This window comes from Oncorhynchus nerka, linkage group LG27 (assembly GCF_034236695.1).
Source record: "Oncorhynchus nerka isolate Pitt River linkage group LG27, Oner_Uvic_2.0, whole genome shotgun sequence".
NCBI lineage: Eukaryota > Metazoa > Chordata > Actinopteri > Salmoniformes > Salmonidae > Oncorhynchus > Oncorhynchus nerka.
This window is the reverse complement of record NC_088422.1, coordinates 3,472,960-3,488,618: the sequence shown is the minus strand read 5'-3', so window position 1 is coordinate 3,488,618 and position 15,659 is coordinate 3,472,960. Positions and strand designations below refer to the sequence as shown.

Sequence of the window (15,659 nt, the reverse complement as noted above, 5' to 3'; positions counted from 1 at the left end):
TCGCTAGCTAGCAAAGTGATTAACACTTCTCGCTAGCTAATCAAATGACACCTGGATCTCTAATTGTTGCCACCGACAAACGATATGGGGGGGGGGGGGGGACGACGACCGTCGGCCACTTATCCAATGACATGACATCCTCCCAGCATCTAGTTAGTTAGCTAACGTTCGACTCCCGTGTTTTTTTTAGGTTGCTAAATAAATAGATACATAAATAGATAAGCTAGTTTATTAACCACCTTATGACTGACTTGTTATCATTGCTAGTTTGATTGCATTGTAACATTCCCAGCCTTAGTTACATTTGTTCGTTTTTGTATCCAAAAATATTGAGTGATTGAAACTGAAATAGTGCATCCCGAAATGGCTGCAGGAAGCAAACAATGTTTACAACCTGAAAGCAATATATTTTGGGGGGATTAACAAGAAATGTATTGGTGAATTATATGAATCATGCATTGAACTGCATCCATCTATTCTGACAACAATGCTTTTCTCTTCGTCGTGGGAACGTTGAGTCACACAGAAACTATTTTAAAGCCTTTTTTTATAAAGTTGTTTTTCGTAGCACAAACTGGAGATTTGACATGTTTCACTGATATTATTATGATTGTCTGTTTGTTTCATATCTGCAAAGTAGTTAAAAAACGCTGTCAGTTCCACTTTATCATGCGATATGCAATGTACTGTATATTAAATATGTATGGTAACTGTGGAATTGCAAGCAAAGAGGTGTCAGCCCCCACCCCACAGCATACCAAACCAGCCCCCACCCCACAGCATACCAAACCAGCCCCACCCCACAGCATACCAAACCAGCCCCCACCCCACAGCATACCAAACCAGCCCCCACCCCACAGCATACCAAACCAGCCCCCACCCCACAGCATACCAAACCAGCCCCCACCCCACAGCATACCAAACCAGCCCCCACCCCACAGCATACCAAACCAGCCCCCACCCCACAGCATACCAAACCAGCCCCCACCCCACAGCATACCAAACCAGCCCCCACCCCACAGCATACCAAACCAGCCCCCACCCCACAGCATACCAAACCAGCCCCCACCCCACAGCATACCAAACCAGCCCCCACCCCACAGCATACCAAACCAGCCCCCACCCCACAGCATACCAAACCAGCCCCCACCCCACAGCATACCAAACCAGCCCCCACCCCACAGCATACCAAACCAGCCCCCACCCCACAGCATACCAAACCAGCCCCCACCCCACAGCATACCAAATCAGCCCCCACCCCACCCCACAGCATACCAAACCCCACCCCACAGCATACCAAACCAGCCCCCACCCCACAGCATACCAAACCAGCCCCCACCCCACCCCACAGCATACCAAACCAGCCCCCACCCCACAGCATACCAAACCAGCCCCCACCCCACAGCATACCAAACCAGCCCCCACCCCACAGCATACCAAACCAGCCCCCACCCCACAGCATACCAAACCAGCCCCCACCCTACAGCATACCAAACCAGCCCCCACCCTACAGCATACCAAACCAGCCCCCACCCCACAGCATACCAAACCAGCCCCCACCCCACAGCATACCAAACCAGCCCCCACCCCACAGCATACCAAACCAGCCCCCACCCCACAGCATACCAAACCAGCCCCACCCTACAGCATACCAAACCAGCCCCCACCCTACAGCATACCAAACCAGCCCCCACCCTACAGCATACCAAACCAGCCCCCACCCCACAGCATACCAAACCAGCCCCCACCCCACAGCATACCAAACAAACTAGTCTCAGTGGTCAGGCATTTCAAATCACAGTGTGTGCCTTTAAGGGGTTGATAAACACATTGTATACCTCCTCGGATGTTGTTGTTGTTGTTGTTTACCTGAAGTCTTGTGTTGGATGCAACCACCAAACCGTTTCTCAAAATGGAGTGCCAATTCTCTATGTGAGAACCACTGAGGAGAGAATTAAAATATGTTATAAAGGTGTCGCTCTAATCCTCCATAGCATTGTAATAACTGCATCATTATACATACACACTTTATGTAAAGTATTCTTCCACTAAAAAGAGAAAAAACATATCCTGAAAACATATCCTGAAAACATATCCTGAAAACAAAACAGTTGTCAGTGTAAGAGCACAAGAGCAAAAAACACATGTTGCGTTCACGAGTGTGGGGCTGATGTGTAGCTAGCTACTGGTATATGTAAGAAAAACGTTCCTACTGGAAAGCGAAGGTACTCCCGAAGAGGTTTTTGGCAGCTCGGAAGTTGGACTCTTTGGCAGGAGGACTGTTGAGTAGAAGGAACTGGTGTGGGGTGTGCATGAACTTCAGCTGCTGCAGTCGTGACACGAGAGACAGGAGACAACAACACCAGAGACTTATCACTTACAGGATGCATCCTAAATGACACCCTATTCCCTGTATCAAAACTAGTGCACTACATAGGGAATAGGGTGCCATATAAAGTAGTGCACTACATAGGGAATAGGGTGCCATATAAAGTAGTGCACTACATAGGGAATAGGGTGCCATATAAAGTAGTGCACTACATAGGAATAGGGTGCCATATAAAGTAGTGCACTACATAGGAATAGGGTGCCATATAAAGTATTGCACTACATAGGAATAGGGTGCCATATAAAGTAGTGCACTACATAGGGAATAGGGTGCCATATAAAGTAGTGCACTACATAGGGAATAGGGTGCCATATAAAGTAGTGCACTACATAGGGAATAGGGTGCCATATAAAGTAGTGCACTACATAGGGAATAGGGTGCCATATAAAGTAGTGCACTACATAGGGAATAGGGTGCCATATTGGATATCAAATATGCTGGTGGGCAATTGTATTAGTTTAAAATAATATAATTTCCCAATTTACTTTAGCATACTTTATAGCTCAGTTTTTTATTTATTAATACAGTTTTATAAAATTAAATGTATCAAATGTATAATTCAAAAACTGAGCTATGTTGTATGCTCAAGTAAATTGGGAAATTATATTTTTGTTTTAACTAATACAATTGCCCAGCACCATATTTTTCAGTAGGTATAGGGTTATGTTCTGCTCATGCATCCTCATGTCGACATCCAAACCCCACACTGGTGTGCCTGGCCAAAGAGCTCTATTTCCACGTCATCCGACAAATGTAAACGCCTGGCTATTTTACCTTCCACTGGTCCTGGGGCTCTTGGTAAGGTCAACGGCATCATGAACTTTACCCAGTTCCAGGACATTTTAACCAAAAACCTGATTACCCATGCCATGAGGGTGAAACTTGGCCACAAGTAGATTTTACAAGAAAGACAATCAACCCGAGCAGACATCAAACAAAGTCTCTGGGCTTAAACCCCTATTTGAAACACTGTGGTTTGAATTGAAAAGGGCCAGCTCAGATGAAGGATATCAACGATCTGGAAAGATTCTGTACGGAGGAACGTTCTAAGATTCCCTCCCGATGTGTTCTAGAATCTAAGAAACATTCTAGAATAAAAGCTCAGTGCCATTAACCCCCAGTATTTGTATTAATTATTATGATAGTATGTGTTCTAGAATCTCATAAAGGCTCAGTGTCATTATCCTCACAAGGTGAGGTATTGAAAGGTATTGACAGTGTCAATATCCTCACAAGGTGAGGTATTGAAAAGTATTGACAGTGTCATCATCCTCACAAGGTGAGGTACTGAAAGGTATTGACAGTGTCATTATCCCCACAAGGTGAGGTATTGAAAGGTATTGACCGTGTCATTATCCTCACAAGGTGAGGTATTGAAAGGTATTGACAGTGTCATTATCCTCACAAGGTGAGGTATTGAAAGGTATTGAAAGGTATTGACAGTGTCATTGTCCTCACAAGGTGAGGTATTGAAAGGTATTGACAGTGTCATTATCCTCACAAGGTGAGGTATTGAAAAGTATTGACAGTGTCATCATCCTCACAAGGTGAGGTATTGAACGGTATTGACAGTGTCATTATCCCCACAAGGTGAGGTATTGAAAGGTATTGACAGTGTCATTATCCTCACAAGGTGAGGTATTGAAAGGTATTGACAGTGTCATTATCCTCACAAGGTGAGGAATTGAAAGGTATTGACAGTGTCATTATCCTCACACGGTGAGGAATTGAAAGGTATTGACAGTGTCATTATCCTCACAAGGTGAGGTATTGAAAGGTATTGACAGTGTCATTATCCTCACAAGGTGAGGTATTGAAAGGTATTGACAGTGTCATCATCCTCACAAGGTGAGGTATTGAAAGGTATTGACAGTGTCATTATCCTCACAAGGTGAGGCACTGAAAGGTATTGACAGTGTCATTATCCTCACAATGTGAGGTATTGAAAGGTATTGACAGTGTCATTATCCTCACAAGGTGAGGTGTTGAAAGGTATTGACAACAGTCTTTATCCTCACAAGCTGAGGTATTGAAAGGTATTGATAGTGTCATTATCCTCACAAGGTGAGGTATTGAAAGGTATTGACAGTGTCATCATCCTCACAAGGTGAGGTATTGAAAGGTATTGACAGTGTCATTATCCTCACAAGGTGAGGCACTGAAAGGTATTGACAGTGTCATTATCCTCACAATGTGAGGTATTGAAAGGTATTGACAGTGTCATTATCCTCACAAGGTGAGGTGTTGAAAGGTATTGACAACAGTCTTTATCCTCACAAGCTGAGGTATTGAAAGGTATTGATAGTGTCATTATCCTCACAAGGTGAGGTATTGAAAGGTATTGAAAGGTATTGAAAGGTATTGACAACAGTCATTTTTGACACCTATCTTTTTGAGAGAAAGAAATATATTAGTATAAAATAATATAATTTCCCTTTTTGTTCTGACAATATAGCTCAGTATTTGAATTCAGCCAGACTTAATCACCATAAATATATATAGATACTACATCATGTTAAACTAGACCTAATAACCATAAATATATATATACTACATCATGTCTAGGTCAGACTTAATAACCATAAATATATATATACTACATCATGTCTAGGTCAGACTTAATAACCATAAATATATATATACTACATCATGGCTAGGTCAGACTTAATACCCATACATATATATATACTACATCATGTCTAGGCCAGACTTAATAACCATAAATATATAGATACTACATCATGTTAAGCTAGACTTAATACCCATAAATATATAGATACTACATCATGTTAAGCCAGACTTAATAACCATAAATGTAGAGATACTACATCATGGCTAGGCCAGACTTAATAACCATAAATATATAGATACTACATCATGTTAGGCCAGACTTAATAACCATAAATGTAGAGATCTCATCACCAGGGATTGTTTAAAACAAATCTGCATAACGTCCTGTTCAACCCTCTACTGAAACACCTTTTATATGGAGTTAAGACCATTAGATGGTGAATGCCAGTAAAATGAACAATGTGATATCAAACCGATGTTCAGTTCTAGTATTTCTCTCATCTTCTCTTAATTAAAGGACAAACGACGCAATTTCAATTTCATTTAAAAATATTCTTAATTGCACCTGAGGAGGTACATAAAGGTGTATTGAAGGGAATATAAAACTCACTCTGGTAACTGGAAGTTTGACGATGTGTGACCTGTTACTGGATATTACCCTGAAGAGGGGGGGGGGATAAGAAAAATGTTTATAGTCTTAACACTTTGTAATATAACACTTCCAGCAAAGTGACTGTTGTTGATAATCAGCTTTCAGTTAGACATGTGGATGCTACTGACTTGCTGTTGATACATCCCTCCATCTCTCTGTCCTCCCCTCTCTCTCTCTCTCGGTCCCTCTCTCTCTCTCTCTCTCTCTCTGTCTCTCTCTCTATCTGTCCCTCTCTATCTGTCCCTCTCTCTCTGTCCCTCTCTCTCTCTATCTGTCCCTCTCTCTCTCTATGTCTCTCTCTCTATCTGTCCCTCTCTATCTGTCCCTCTCTCTCTGTCTCTCTCTATCTGTCCCTCTCTCTCGGTCCCTCTCTCTCTATCTCGGTCCCTCTCTCTCTATCCCTCTCTCTCTATCCCTCTCTCTGTAAGTGTCAAATCATACAGTTTCTGTGGGTGGTGAATATCAGAAATATTTTAAAGAAATGATGAGATTGGGAAACTCCATTGGATTCGTATTAACACCCATTGAGTACATGGCCCTAGGTTGTCACTGGGCCGCGTGGTGCATTCTGGGCCGCGTGGTGCATTCTGGGCCGCGTGGTGCATTCTGGGCCGCGTGGTGCATTCTGGGCCGCGTGGTGCATTCTGGGCCGCGTGGTGCATTCTGGGCCGCGTGGTGCATTCTATGCTCATACCCTGACTTTTAGAAGCTGATTGCGTGGCAATTAGCTTAGCAGCCGCGTGACGCAGCATGACAACGTGAATGCGATTGGTCCACAGTCTTCTGGTCAGGGAATAATACATTCCTCCATTCATTGACCGCCGATATTCCCATCTCCTCATTTGTTAAAGTATTTCTGGTATAAATGTATCCGTCCACATGATGTTTGTCTGTGTACATTCAATATGACAGCCAGTGTTTCTGACTGCTCTGCAGTAAGGCCTGGAATGGTAATGTCTCAATGGTACACAATGGTAGAAAATATAAGAACAATGGTACACAATGGTAGAAAATATAAGAACAATGGGCACAATGGTAGAAAATATAAGAACAATGGTACACAATGGTAGAAAATATAAGGACAATGGGCACAATGGTAGAAAATATAAGAACAATGGTACAAAATGGTAGAAAATATAAGAACTATGGTACACAATGGTAGAAAATATAAGAACAATGTTACACAATGGTAGAAAATATAAGAACTATGGTAGATAATGGTACAAATGGTAAGTCAGGAGTCAGGATGGGGTTGGATGGACGTGAGACTCACCGTCCTTACCGTGGCAGTAAGGGGCTTCTTACCGTGGCAGTAAGGAGGTTTCTTACTGTGGCAGTAAGGGGTTTCTTATCATTGCAGTAAGGGGTTTCTTACCATGGCAGTAAGGGGGTTTCTTACCGTGGCAGTAAGGGGTTTCTTATCGTGGCAGTAAGGGGTTTCTTACCGTGGCAGTAAGGGGTTTCTTACCGTGGCAGTAAGGGGTTTCTTACCGTGGCAGTAAGGGGTTTCTTATCATGGCAGTAAGGGGTTTCTTTACCGTGGCAGTAAGGGGGTTTCTTACCGTGGCAGTAAGGGGTTTCTTACCGTGGCAGTAAGGGGTTTCTTACCGTGGCAGTAAGGGGCTTCTTACCGTGGCAGTAAGGGGGTTTCTTACCATGGCAGTAAGGGGTTTCTTACCATGGCAGTAAGGGGGTTTCTTACCGTGGCAGTAAGGGGGTTTCTTATCATGGCAGTAAGGGGGTTTCTTACCATGGCAGTAAGGGGTTTCTTACCGTGGCAGTAAGGGGGTTTCTTACCGTGGCAGTAAGGGGGTTTCTTATCATGGCAGTAAGGGGTTTCTTACCATGGCAGTAAGGGGTTTCCATGGCAGTAAGGGGGTTTCTTACCATGGCAGTAAGGGGTTTCTTACCATGGCAGTAAGGGGGTTTCTTACCATGGCAGTAAGGGGGTTTCTTACCATGGCAGTAAGGGGTTTCTTACCATGTCAGTAAGGGGTTTCTTACCATGGCAGTAAGGGGTTTCTTACCATGGCAGTAAGGGGTTTCTTACCATGGCAGTAAGGGGGTTTCTTACCATGGCAGTAAGGGGTTTCTTACCATGGCAGTAAGGGGGTTTCTTACCATGGCAGTAAGGGGGTTTCTTATCATGGCAGTAAGGGGGTTTCTTACCATGGCAGTAAGGGGTTTCTTACCATGGCAGTAAGGGGTTTCTTACCGTGGCAGTAAGGGGGTTTCTTATCATGGCAGTAAGGGGGTTTCTTACCATGGCAGTAAGGGGGTTTCTTACCATGGCAGTAAGGGGTTTCTTACCATGGCAGTAAGGGGTTTCTTACCATTGCAGTAAGGGGTGAGCTAAAGCATCATGCTTGTCCATCTGCCTCTTGACCTCAAGGTAAGGTGCCTGTAGAGAAACAATACTCTTCTAACTAGGGTTATTAAACTCTGCTGGCTTCAGAACACACACAGCTACACAGGAGGCATGGAAGGGGATGAGAGCCTGGGTGAATTATGTGTGTATGTGTGTGTGTGTGTGTGTGTGTGTGTGTGTTGTAGATGTTGAACATTGTACAATAACATTATAAGTTGACGTTGCCAAAAGGCTCTATAATGCTATATAAGATGAAGCCATGCATTAAGGTGGCATTGCCCTGTACAGTAAATGTGAAGTCTCCATACAGTTACCTGGGACATTTCTCTGATAGATGGAAGGGTTAGGGTTAGGGTTAGTTACCTGGGACATTTCTCTGATAGAGCTAAGGGTTAGGGTTAGTTACCTGGGACATTTCTCTGATACAGGTAAGGGTTAGGGTTAGTTACCTGGGACATTTCTCTGATAGAGGTAAGGGTTAGGGTTAGTTACCTGGGACATTTCTCTGATAGAGGTAAGGGTTAGGGTTAGTTACCTGGGACATTTCTCTGATAGAGGTAAGGGTTAGGGTTAGTTACCTGGGACATTTCTCTGATACAGGTAAGGGTTAGGGTTAGTTACCTGGGACATTTCTCTGATAGAGATAAGGGTTAGGGTTAGGGTTAGTTACCTGGGACATTTCTCTGATACAGGTAAGGGTTAGGGTTAGGGTTAGTTACCTGGGACATTTCTCTGATAGAGGTAAGGGTAAGGGTTAGTTACCTGGGACATTTCTCTGATAGAGTTAAGGGTTAGGGTTAGTTACCTGGGACATTTCTCTGATAGAGATAAGGGTTAGGGTTAGTTACCTGGGACATTTCTCTGATAGATGGAAGGGTCAAGGGTTAGTTACCTGGGACATTTCTCTGATAGAGGTAAGGGTTAGGGTTCGTTACCTGGGACATTTCTCTGATAGAGGTAAGGGTTAGGGTTAGTTACCTGGGACATTTCTCTGATACAGGTAAGGGTTAGGGTTAGTTACCTGGGACATTTCTCTGATAGAGATAAGGGTTAGGGTTAGTTACCTGGGACATTTCTCTGATACAGGTAAGGGTTAGGGTTAGTTACCTGGGACATTTCTCTGATAGAGATAAGGGTTAGGGTTAGTTACCTGGGACATTTCTCTGATAGATGGAAGGGTCAAGGGTTAGTTACCTGGGACATTTCTCTGATAGAGGTAAGGGTTAGGGTTAGTTACCTGGGACATTTCTCTGATAGAGGTAAGGGTTAGGGTTAGTTACCTGGGACATTTCTCTGATACAGGTAAGGGTTAGGGTTAGTTACCTGGGACATTTCTCTGATAGAGGTAAGGGTTAGGGTTAGTTACCTGGGACATTTCTCTGATACAGGTTAGGGTTAGTTACCTGGGACATTTCTCTGATACAGGTAAAGGTTAGGGTTAGGGTTAGTTACCTGGGACATTTCTCTGATAGAGGTAAGGGTTAGGGTTAGTTACCTGGGACATTTCTCTGATAGAGGTAAGGGTTAGGGTTAGTTACCTGGGACATTTCTCTGATACAGGTAAGGGTTAGGGTTAGTTACCTGGGACATTTCTCTGATACAGGTAAGGGTTAGGGTTAGTTACCTGGGACATTTCTCTGATAGAGGTAAGGGTCAAGGGTTAGGGTTAGTTACCTGGGACATTTCTCTGATGATAGTTAGGGTTAGTTACCTGGGAATTTCTCTGATAGAGTTAGGGTTAGGGTTAGTTACCTGGGACATTTCTCTGATAGAGTTAAGGGTTAGGGTTAGTTACCTGGGACATTTCTCTGATAGAGGTAAGGGTTAGGGTTCGTTACCTGGGACATTTCTCTGATAGAGGTAAGGGTCAAGGGTTAGTTACCTGGGACATTTTTCTGATACAGGTAAGGGTTAGGGTTAGTTACCTGGGACATTTCTCTGATAGAGGTAAGGGTTAGGGTTAGTTAGGACATTTCTCTGATAGAGGTAAGGGTTAGGGTTAGTTACCTGGGACATTTCTCTGATAGAGGTAAGGGTTAGGGTTAGTTACCTGGGACATTTCTCTGATACAGGTAAGGGTTAGGGTTAGTTACCTGGGACATTTCTCTGATACAGGTAAGGGTTAGGGTTAGTTACCTGGGACATTTCTCTGATAGAAGGTCAAGGGTTAGGGTTAGTTACCTGGGACATTTCTCTGATAGAGGTAAGGGTTAGGTTAGTTACCTGGGACATTTCTCTGATAGAGGTAAGGGTTAGGGTTAGTTACCTGGGACATTTCTCTGATAGAGGTAAGGGTTAGGGTTAGTTACCTGGGACATTTCTCTGATAGAGATAAGGGTTAGGGTTAGTTACCTGGGACATTTCTCTGATAGAGGTAAGGGTTAGGGTTAGGGTTAGTTACCTGGGACATTTCTCTGATGATAGGGTTAGTTACCTGGGACATTTCTCTGATAAGGTAAGGGTTAGGGTTAGTTACCTGGGACATTTCTCTGATAGAGGTAAGGGTTAGAGTTAGTTACCTGGGACATTTCTCTGATACAGGTAAGGGTTAGGGTTAGTTACCTGGGACATTTCTCTGATAGAGGTAAGGGTCAAGGGTCAAGGGTTAGTTACCTGGGACATTTCTCTGATAGAGGTAAGGGTTAGGGTTCGTTACCTGGGACATTTCTCTGATAAGGGTTAGGGTTAGTTACCTGGGACATTTCTCTGATACAGGTAAGGGTTAGGTTAGTTACCTGGGACATTTCTCTGATAGAGGTAAGGGTTAGGGTTAGTTACCTGGGACATTTTTCTGATGAGGTAGGGTTAGGGTTAGGGTTAGTTACCTGGGACATTTCTCTGATAGAGGTAAGGGTTAGGGTTAGTTACCTGGGACATTTCTCTGATAGAGGTAAGGGTTAGGTTAGTTACCTGGGACATTTCTCTGATAGAGGTAAGGGTTAGGGTTAGTTACCTGGGACATTTCTCTGATAGAGGTAAGGGTTAGGGTTAGTTACCTGGGACATTTCTCTGATACAGGTAAGGGTTAGGGTTAGTTACCTGGGACATTTCTCTGATAGAGGTAAGGGTTAGGGTTAGTTACCTGGGACATTTCTCTGATAGAGGTAAGGGTTAGGGGGTTAGTTACCTGGGACATTTCTCTGATACAGGTAAGGGTTAGGTTAGTTACCTGGGACATTTCTCTGATAGAAGGTAAGGGTTAGGGTTAGTTACCTGGGACATTTCTCTGATCGATGGAGGTAAGGGTTAGGGTTAGTTACCTGGGACATTTCTCTGATAGAGAGGGTAAGGGTTAGGGTTAGTTACCTGGGACATTTCTCTGATAGATGGAAGGGTCGAGGGTTAGGGTTAGTTACCTGGGACATTTCTCTGATAGAGGTAAGGGTTAGGGTTAGTTACCTGGGACATTTCTCTGATAGAGGTAAGGGTTAGGGTTAGTTACCTGGGACATTTCTCTGATAGAGGTAAGGGTTAGGGTTAGTTACCTGGGACATTTCTCTGATATGGAAGGTAAGGGTTAGGGTTAGTTACCTGGGACATTTCTCTGATACAGGTAAGGGTTAGGGTTAGTTACCTGGGACATTTCTCTGATAGAGGGTAAGGGTTAGGGTTAGTTACCTGGGACATTTCTCTGATAGAGGTAAGGGTTAGGGGTTAGTTACCTGGGACATTTCTCTGATAGAGGTAAGGGTTAGGGTTAGTTACCTGGGACATTTCTCTGATAGAGGTAAGGGTTAGGGTTAGTTACCTGGGACATTTCTGATACAGATAAGGGTTAGGGTTAGTTACCTGGGACATTTCTCTGATAGAGATAAGGGTTAGGGTTAGTTACCTGGGACATTTCTCTGATAGAGGTAAGGGTTAGGGTTAGTTACCTGGGACATTTCTCTGATAGATAAGGGTTAGGGTTAGTTAGGGTTAAGGGTTAGGGTTAGTTACCTGGGACATTTCTCTGAGGTAGGGTTAGGTTAGTTAGGGTTAAGGGTTAGGGTTAGTTACCTGGGACATTTCTCTGATAGAGGTAAGGGTTAGGGTTAGTTACCTGGGACATTTCTCTGATAGAGGTAAGGGTTAGGGTTAGTTACCTGGGACATTTCTCTGATAGAGGTAAGGGTTAGGGTTAGTTACCTGGGACATTTCTCTGATAGAGGTAAGGGTTAGGGTTAGGGTTAGTTACCTGGGACATTTCTCTGATAGAGGTAAGGGTTAGGGTTAGGGTTAGTTACCTGGGACATTTCTCTGATAGAGGTAAGGGTCAAGGGTTAGTTACCTGGGACATTTCTCTGATAGAGATAGGGTTAGGGTTAGTTACCTGGGACATTTCTCTGATAGAGTTAGTTAAGGGACATTTCTCTTAGGGTTAGGGTTAGTTACCTGGGACATTTCTCTGATAGAGGTAAGGGTCAAGGGTTAGTTACCTGGGACATTTCTCTGATAGAGGTAAGGGTTAGGGTTAGTTACCTGGGACATTTCTCTGATACAGGTAAGGGTTAGGGTTAGTTACCTGGGACATTTCTCTGATACAGGTAAGGGTTAGGGTTAGTTACCTGGGACATTTCTCTGATAGATGGAAGGGTCAAGGGTTAGGGTTAGTTACCTGGGACATTTCTCTGATAGAGGTAAGGGTTAGGGTTAGTTACCTGGGACATTTCTCTGATAGAGTTAAGGGTTAGTTACCTGGGACATTTCTCTGATAGAGGTAAGGGTTAGGGTTAGTTACCTGGGACATTTCTCTGATAGAGATAAGGGTTAGGGTTAGTTACCTGGGACATTTCTCTGATACAGGTAAGGGTTAGGGTTAGTTACCTGGGACATTTCTCTGATAGAGATAAGGGTTAGGGTTAGTTACCTGGGACATTTCTCTGATAGATGGAAGGGTCAAGGGTTAGTTACCTGGGACATTTCTCTGATAGAGGTAAGGGTTAGGGTTAGTTACCTGGGACATTTCTCTGATAGAGGTAAGGGTTAGGGTTAGTTACCTGGGACATTTCTCTGATACAGGTAAGGGTTAGGGTTAGTTACCTGGGACATTTCTCTGATACAGGTAAGGGTTAGGGTTAGTTACCTGGGACATTTCTCTGATACAGGTAAGGGTTAGGGTTAGTTACCTGGGACATTTCTCTGATAGAGGTAAGGGTCAAGGGTTAGGGTTAGTTACCTGGGACATTTCTCTGATAGAGATAAGGGTCAAGGGTTAGTTACCTGGGACATTTCTCTGATAGAGGTAAGGGTTAGGGTTAGTTACCTGGGACATTTCTCTGATACAGGTAAGGGTTAGGGTTAGTTACCTGGGACATTTCTCTGATACAGGTAAGGGTTAGGGTTAGTTACCTGGGACATTTCTCTGATAGAGGTAAGGGTCAAGGGTTAGGGTTAGTTACCTGGGACATTTCTCTGATAGAGGTAAGGGTTAGTGTTAGTTACCTGGGACATTTCTCTGATAGAGTTAAGGGTTAGGGTTAGTTACCTGGGACATTTCTCTGATAGAGGTAAGGGTTAGGGTTAGTTACCTGGGACATTTCTCTGATACAGGTAAGGGTTAGGGTTAGTTACCTGGGACATTTCTCTGATAGAGATAAGGGTTAGGGTTAGTTACCTGGGACATTTCTCTGATAGATGGAAGGGTCAAGGGTTAGTTACCTGGGACATTTCTCTGATAGAGGTAAGGGTTAGGGTTCGTTACCTGGGACATTTCTCTGATAAGGGTTAGGGTTAGTTACCTGGGACATTTCTCTGATACAGGTAAGGGTTAGGGTTAGTTACCTGGGACATTTCTCTGATACAGGTAAGGGTTAGGGTTAGTTACCTGGGACATTTCTCTGATAGAGGTAAGGGTTAGGGTTAGTTACCTGTGACATTTCTCTGATAGAGGTAAGGGTTAGGGTTAGTTACCTGGGACATTTCTCTGATAGAGGTAAGGGTTAGGGTTAGTTACCTGGGACATTTATCTGATAGATGGAAGGGTCAAGGGTTAGGGTTAGTTACCTGGGACATTTCTCTGATACAGGTAAGGGTTAGGGTTAGGGTTAGTTACCTGGGACATTTCTCTGATAGAGATAAGGGTTAGGGTTAGGGTTAGTTACCTGGGACATTTCTCTGATAGAGGTAAGGGTTAGGGTTAGTTACCTGGGACATTTCTCTGATAGAGATAAGGGTTAGGGTTAGTTACCTGGGACATTTCTCTGATAGAGATAAGGGTTAGGGTTAGGGTTAGTTACCTGGGACATTTCTCTGATACAGGTAAGGGTCAAGGGTTAGTTACCTGGGACATTTCTCTGATAGAGGTAAGGGTTAGGGTTAGTTACCTGGGACATTTCTCTGATACAGGTAAGGGTTAGGGTTAGTTACCTGGGACATTTCTCTGATACAGGTAAGGGTTAGGGTTAGTTACCTGGGACATTTCTCTGATACAGGTAAGGGTCAAGGGTTAGGGTTAGTTACCTGGGACATTTCTCTGATAGAGGTAAGGGTTAGGGTTAGTTACCTGGGACATTTCTCTGATAGAGTTAAGGGTTAGTTACCTGGAACATTTCTCTGATAGAGGTAAGGGTTAGGGTTAGTTACCTGGGACATTTCTCTGATAGAGATAAGGGTTAGGGTTAGTTACCTGGGACATTTCTCTGATACAGGTAAGGGTTAGGGTTAGTTACCTGGGACATTTCTCTGATAGAGATAAGGGTTAGGGTTAGTTACCTGGGACATTTCTCTGATAGATGGAAGGGGGTTAGGGTTAGAGGTAAGGGTTAGGGGTTCGTTACCTGGGACATTTCTCTGATAGAGGTAAGGGTTAGGGTTAGTTACCTGGGACATTTCTCTGATACAGGTAAGGGTTAGGGTTAGTTACCTGGGACATTTCTCTGATACAGGTAAGGGTTAGGGTTAGTTACCTGGGACATTTCTCTGATAGAGGTAAGGGTTAGGTTAGTTACCTGGGACATTTCTCTGATACAGGAGGGTTAGTTACCTGGGACATTTCTCTGATACAGGGGTAAGGGTTAGGGTTAGTTACCTGGGACATTTCTCTGATAGAGGTAAGGGTTAGGGTTAGTTACCTGGGACATTTCTCTGATACAGGTTAGGGTTAGTTACCTGGGACATTTCTCTGATACAGGTAAGGGTTAGGGTTAGGGTTAGTTACCTGGGACATTTCTAAGGGTCAAGGGTTAGTTACCTGGGACATTTCTCTGATAGAGGTAAGGGTTAGGGTTCGTTACCTGGGACATTTCTCTGATAAGGGTTAGGGTTAGTTACCTGGGACATTTCTCTGATACAGGTAAGGGTTAGGGTTAGTTACCTGGGACATTTCTCTGATAGAGGTAAGGGTTAGGGTTAGTTACCTGGGACATTTATCTGATAGATGGAAGGGTCAAGGGTTAGGGTTAGTTACCTGGGACATTTCTCTGATACAGGTAAGGGTTAGGGTTAGGGTTAGTTACCTGGGACATTTCTCTGATAGAGGTAAGGCTGTCAAGGGCTCTCATCACTCGGTCATAATCCTTTTTCTGAAATGAACCACAATCATCATCATCATCATCATCACTGCAGTCAATCCAATAAAACACACCACCTTCTCGTCTACAGCCTACCAGACAGCAGGGTGATGCATCATAGGCAGTACTACACCACTTTAAAAAGGGCCGTTCAATTCAGCAGGAATCAATGAAAACAACAAGGCCTAA

General features: G+C 43.8%; 1 pseudogene; it reads right to left on the bottom strand.

Annotated features, from left to right (window-relative positions):
* The window catches only part of LOC115124620 (protein mono-ADP-ribosyltransferase PARP8-like), a 153,290-nt pseudogene that overhangs the window by 34,148 nt on the left and 103,483 nt on the right, over positions 1 to 15,659 (bottom strand).